Source organism: Manis javanica, chromosome 14 (assembly GCF_040802235.1).
Source record: "Manis javanica isolate MJ-LG chromosome 14, MJ_LKY, whole genome shotgun sequence".
NCBI lineage: Eukaryota > Metazoa > Chordata > Mammalia > Pholidota > Manidae > Manis > Manis javanica.
In genome coordinates this window covers 47,038,637-47,045,959 of record NC_133169.1, presented here as the reverse complement: position 1 = coordinate 47,045,959, position 7,323 = coordinate 47,038,637, and positions in this window count along the sequence as shown.

Sequence of the window (7,323 nt, the reverse complement as noted above, 5' to 3'; positions counted from 1 at the left end):
AAAACTTCCCCAATCTGGGGAAGGAAATAGTCTCTCAGACCATGGAAGCCCACAGATCTCTCAAAACAAGGGAACGAGGGAGGACAAGACCAAGACATAATAATTTAAATGGCAAGGATCAAACACAAGTAGAGGGTATTAAAGGCAGCCAGAGAGAGTAAAAAGATCACCTACAAAGGAAAGCCCACCAGGCTACCATCAGACTTCTCAACAGAAACCTTACATGCCAGAACAGAATGGCATGATATATTTGATGCAATGAAACAGAGGAGCTTGAACCATGAATACAGCATCCAGAAAGATTATCATTTAAATTTGAAGGAGAGATTAAACAATTTCCAGATAAGTAAAAGTTGTGGGAATTTGCCTCCCACAAACAACCTCTACAGGGTATTTTAAAGGGACTGCTCTACATGGAAGTACTTCTAAGGCTAAATAGATGTCAACAGAGAAAATAAAATCACAACAAAGAAAGAAGACCACCAAATACTAACTAAAGGAAAAAAAATAAACTATCCACAAAAGCATTCAAGGGAAATACAAAAGAGTACAGAATAAAACAACTGACATACAAAGAGTTGAGGAGGAAGAATAAGAAAGGAGAGAAATACAAAATCATCAGACTCTGTTTATAATAGTGTAATACGTGAGTTAAAGTTAGATGGTTAGATAGTAAAGAAGCTACCCTTCAACCGTTGGTAACTATGAATCCAAAGCCTGCAATGGCAATAAGTTCATATCTATCGACAATCACCCTACATGTAAATGTATTGAATGCACCAATCAAGAGACACAGAGTCACTGAATGGATAAAAAGACAAGATCCATCTATGTGGTGCTTACAAGAGACTCACCTCAAACCCAAAAACATACAAAGACTAAATGTGAAGGAATGGAAAGAGATATTTCATGCAAACAATAGGGATAAAAAGCAGGAGTTGCAGTACTTGTGTCAGACAAAACAGACTTCAAAACAAAGAAAGTAACATGAGATAAAGAAGAATATTACATAATGATAAAGGGGTCAGTCGAACAAGCGGATATAACCATTATAAATATTTTTGCACCCAACACAGTAGAACCAACATATGTGAAACAAATACGAACATAATTAAAGGAGGAAATAGAATGCAATACAATCATTTTAGGAGACTACAACACACCACTCACTCCAAAGCACAGATCAATCAGACAGAAAATAAGTAAGGACACAGAGGCACTGAACAACACACTAGAAGAGATGGAAATAAGAGACATCTACAGAACTCCACATCCAAAAGAAACAAGATACACATTCTTCTCAAGTGCACATGGAACTTTTTTGAGAATAGAACACAAACTAGGCCACAAAAAGAGCCTCAGTAAATTCAAAAAGATTGGAATTCTACCAACCAACTTCTCAGATCACAAAGGTATAAAACTAGAAATGAATTGTACAAAGAAAACAAAAAGGCTCACAAACACATGGAAGCTTAACAACATGCTCCTAAATAACAAATGGATCAATGACCAAATTAAAACAGAGATCAAGCATATATGAAGACAAATGACAACAACAGCACAATGCCCCAACTTCTGTGGGACACAGTGAAGGCAGTTCTAAGAGGAAAGAGTATAGCAATCCAGGCATATTTAATGAAGGAAGAACAATCCCAAATTAATAGTCTAAAGTCACAATTATTGAAACTGGTAAAAGGAGAACAAATGAGGCCCAAAGTCAGCAGAAGGAGGGACATAATAAAGATCAGAGAAGAAATAAATAAAATTTAGAAGAACAAAACAATAGAAAAAATTAAACAAGAGCTGGTTCTTTGAGAAAATAAACAGATAAATCCCTAGCCACACTTATTAAGAGAATCTACACACATAAACAGAATCAGAAATGAGAAAGGAAATATCAAGATGGACACCACAGAAATACAAATACTATCAAAATCTATATGCTAAAATGCTGGATAACCTAGAAGAATTGGGCAACTTTCTAGAAAATTGCAACCTACAAAGACTGATCCAGGAAGAAACAGAAAATGTAAACAGACCAATTACCAGCGAAGAAATTGAACTGGTAATAAAAAAACTACCCAAGAAGAAAACTCCTGGGCCAGATGGACTTACCACAAAATATTATCAGACGTTCAGAGAAGACATAATACCCATTCTCTTTAAAGTTTTCCAAAAAATAGAAGACAAAGGAGCACTTCCAAACTCATTCTATGAAGCTGGCATCACTCTAATAACAAAACCAGGCAAAGACCCCACAAAAAAAGAAAACTACAGACCAATATCCCTGATGAACATAGATGCAAAAATACTAAACAAAATATTAGCAAACTGAATTCAAAAATACATTAAAAGGGTCATACACCATGATCAAGTGGGATTCATCTCATGGATGCAAGGATGGTACAACATTTGAAAATCCATCAAAATCAACAAAAAGAAGGACAAAAAGCATACAATCGTCTCCAGAGATGCTGAAAAAGCATTTGACAAAATTTAACATGTATTTATGATAAAAACACTCAATAAAATAATTAAAGAGAGCAAGTACATCAACATAATAAAGGCCATATATGACAAACCCACAGTCAACACCATATGAACCACGAAAACCTGAAAGCTTTCACCTAAGATTTGGAAACAAGACAGGGATGCCCAATCTCCACACTTTTATTCAACATAGTACTGGAGATCCTACACATGGCAATCAGACAAAACAAAGAAATAAAAGGCATCAAGATTGATAAGGAAGAAGTCAAACTGTCACTACTTGCAGATAACATGACATTGTAAATAAAAAATCCTAAAGACTCCACTCCAGAACTACGAGAACTAATATCTGAATTCAGGAAAGTTGCAGGACACAAAATTAATACACAGAAATCTGCGGCTTTCCTATATACTAATGATGAAATGGCAGAAAGAGAAATCAAGAAAACAATTTCATTCACAATTGCATGAAAATGAATAAAATACCTAGACATAAACTGAACCAAGGAATTGAAAGACCTATACACTGAAAACTACAAGACACTCTTAAGAGAAATTAAAGAGGACACTAACAAATGGAAACTCATCCCATGCTCTTGGATAGGAAGAATTAATATTTTCAAAATGGCCATCCTGCCTAAAGCAATCCACAGATTCAATGCAGTCCATATCAAAATACCAACAGCATTCTTCAACAAGCTGGAACAAATAGTTCTAAAATTCATATGGAACCACAAAAAAATCCCAAACAGCCAAAGCAATCCTGAGAAGGAAGAATAAAGCAGGGGGATCTTGCTTACCAACTTCCGGCTCTACTACAAAGCCAGAGTAATCAAGACAATTTGGTCCTGGCACAAGAAAAGACCCACAGACTAGTGGAACAGAATAGAGAGTCCAGATATTAACCCAAACATATATGGTCAATTAATATATGATAAAGGAGCCATAGATATATTATGGGGAAATTATAGCCTCTTTAACAACTTCTGTTGGCAAAGCTGGACAGCTACATGCAAGAGAATGAAACTGGATCATTGTCTAACCCCATACAGAAAAGTAAATTTGAAATGGATCAAAGACCTGAATTTAAGTCATGAAACCATAAAACTCTTAGATAAAAACATAGGAAAAAACTTATTGGACATAAACATGAGAAGCTTCTTCATGAGCATATCTCTCTGGGCAAGGGAAACAAAAGCAAAAATAAACAAGTGGGACTATATCAAGGTGAAAACCTTATGTACAGCAAAGGAAACCATCAATAGAACACAAAGACATCCTACAGTATTGGAAAATGTATTCATAAATCACATATCTGATAAAAGGTTGGCATCCAAAATATATAAAGAGCTCACACTCCTCAACTAACAGAAAGCAAATAATCCAATTAAAAACTGAGCAGAGGATCTGAACAAACACTTCTCCAGAGAAGAAATTCAGATGGCCAACAGGCAAATCACTAATCATCAGAGAAATGCAAATTATATCCACAATGAGATGTAACCTCACACCAGTTAGTATAGCCACCATCCAAAAGACAAACAACAACAAATGTTGTTGAGGATGTAGAGAAAAGGTGAAACCTCCTACACTGATGGTGAGAGTGTGAACTACTTCAACCATTGTGGAAAGCAGTATGCAGGTTTCTCAAAAAACTAAAAATAGAAATACCATTTGACCCAGAAATTTAACTCCTAGTAATTTACCATAAGAATGCAGCAGCCCAGTTTTAAAAAGACATATGCACCCCTATGTTTATCACAACACTATTTACAATAGCCAAGAAATGGAAGCAACCTAAGTGTCCATCAATAGATGAATGTATAAAGAATATGTGGTATATATACACAATGGAATATTATTCATCCTAAGAAGAAAACAAATCCTACCATTTGCAGCAACATAGATGGAGCTAGAGGGTATTATGCTCAGTGAAATAAGCCAGGTGGAGAAAGACAAGTACCAAATGATTTCACTCATATGTGGAGTATAAGAACAAATAAAAAATCTGCAGGAACAAAACAACAGCAGAATCATAGAACCTAAGAATGGACTAACAGTTACCAAAGGGAAAGGGACTGGGGAGGATGGCTGAGAAGGGAGGGACAAGGAGGAAAAAGGGGCATTATGATCAGCAGAGATAATGTAGTGGGCGCAGCATGAGGAGAGCTATACAACACAGAGAAGACAAGTAGTGATTGTATAGCATCTTACTATGCTGATGGACAGTGACTGTAATGGTGTATGTACTGGGGACTTGATAAAAGGGGACTCTAGTAACCATAATGCTGCTCATGTAATTGTACATTAATGATACCAAAAAAATTAAGGTACCAATATACAGCACATGTCAGGTATTTTTCTGGATTATGTGCAAATGATGAAAGTAAAGTATTTCCATATTCCAAAGCAAACAAATATATTATCTGGTTTCCATTTAGATCTGTTAAGTCTTACCAAGTATTTTGAGAAGTAATTATCCCCATGTGAGCTGGGAAAGTTTGTGTTCAATGAAAATTATTGCTTTTCCCAAGTCTGAGGCATGGGTGAGTCTCAGAACTGTCTTCTGACTTCTGGTCTTGTGTTTTTGTGCCAAACTTTGTTATTAACTGCAGACTGTTTCCAAGGGAGAGAAGCATGTGGTACAATGAGCAGCTGCCAGCTTGTTAATTCTGATATTGATCTGCAGGAAAAATCCCCCTGAGATGAATATGCTGATAAAATCCGTATTCATTTTCTGTTGCATGCCAATTAGTCTCTTTCACCAAGGACTGATGATCTGTGTTGAGGGATGTTAAAGTTTTGGGGATCCTTACACAAATGAGGGAAGTGAACATGAAATCAACTGCTCCTAAGGTAGAGTAAAGATGGTGGCATGTTGGCAGCCGTGCTCAGAAAATAGCGCCCCATGCAGGGCAGCCGGAAGGCCCCGAACTTCCTAATGACAAATCATCCCACACCACTAAACTACATGCTAATTGCGCCTTGGCATAAGGACCAATGAGACCCACCAAATGGTTATGCTAATAAGGCATATGGAGCCGCACCAACCAGGTCAGAGCATGAGAACTATATAAGCAAGCCTCTCCTTCCCCTCTGGGTCCTGCCCAACTCATTTGTTTCACAAAGAGCTGAAGAATAAAGCTTTCTGCAGAAGAATCCTGCTGTTGTTGCATGCTGTTCTTGCCGGCGAGGACAGGGCACGCGACAAGTGGTGCCGAAACCCGGGAACCAGAACATCACCGGCACAGGGAGGACCCTTCAGACATCTGGAGAGGATTCAGAACTGCAGGTCAGAAGAAAGCCCGGAGGGGTAAGTTCCGAGAGGCCCCTGCTTTTTAGGATGATGGTTGATGGTTCTCTGTAAATAAGGAGGCACCATGGGGAATGCACCGTCATTAGTCACGGCGCTGCAGACAGCTCTCAAAGAGCGAAACTTGAAGGTCTCCAGCAAAGTCTTAGGATCTTTTGTGAAGGAGATAGACCGTGTGGCCCCCTGGTTCATTTGTTCAGGGTCCCTCTCAATCCCGAGCTGGGACAAACTGGGGAAAGATCTTGATAGAGAGGAGGAGGAGGGTAGCCTGAGGGGAGGCACCAGGCCCCTCTGGAAACTGATTAGAGCTTGTCTGCAAGATGAGAGATGTGAAAAGGTAATAAAAGAAGGTCAGAGAGCATTGACAGATATCCAAGAGAGCATGTCAGAAACGGAACAGGAAACAGAGAGCGCGCGCGGCCGAAAAAAGGCCACAAAAACGAAGGTAAAGAAACCTCAGAGTGAGGGAGAAAGCCCGCCTAGGGCAAAAGCGAAAGAGCCCCGAGAAGCGAGTGACAATCGCCTTGGAGAAAATAGTAAATACCCCTGGAAAGAGTTGAGGGACCTCCAACTCTCCAATAGGGAATCTGAAGAGGAATTAACGTCCGCAGAGGAAGGGGAAGAAAATAAAACCGCAGAGTGTAGAAGTAAGGGAACCAGCAAAGTTGAAAAGCGGACCAAGGAAAAAATGAAAGCAGGGTGTCCCCCGACGCCCTTTGCCCCGCCACCTTACGTGAGTGGTGCACTCTCCTTTTGCCACCCAGATACTCTTCAGGCAATTAGACAAATGTTTCCTGTATTTGAGGATAACGGTGTACGCTCTCACCAGCCCCTGAGCCATAAACAAGTTAAGGAGTTAGCAGAATCCGTTCGGGCTTATGGAGTCAGTGCTAACTATACCATAGCACAAGTTGAGAGATTAACAGAGACAGCCATGACACCCGCAGACTGGCAATATGTAACTAAGGCATGCCTTTCTAGTATGGGGCAATACATAGAATGGAAGGCATTGTGGCATGATATCAGCATGACCCAGGCACACGCAAACGCGGCCGAAGGACAGCCTGCATGGTCATATGATATGCTGACGGGCCAAGGACAGTGGGTAGCCGACCAGACCGCCTTCCCCTTACAGGTATATGCACAAATAAACACGTGCGCCGCCAAGGCATGGAAAGCCCTCACCAACAAAGGAGAAGTATCAGGCAATTTGACAAAAATTATTCAGGGGCTGAGCGAGCCATTTTCTGACTTTGTCGCTCGTATGATAGAGGCCGCAGGCAGAATATTTGGAGATCAGGAACAAGCAATGCCCCTAGTGGAGCAATTAGTGTTTGAACAATGTACCAAAGAATGCAGACAGGCGATAACACCCTGGAAACAAAAAGGGATACATGCCTGGTTGAAAGCCTGTAGAGAAATAGGAGGGCCACTCACCAATGCGGGCCTAGCCGCGGCCATATTACAGAGCCACAAACAAGCCAGGATCACTAACAGAAGTATCAAATGCTTTCAATGCG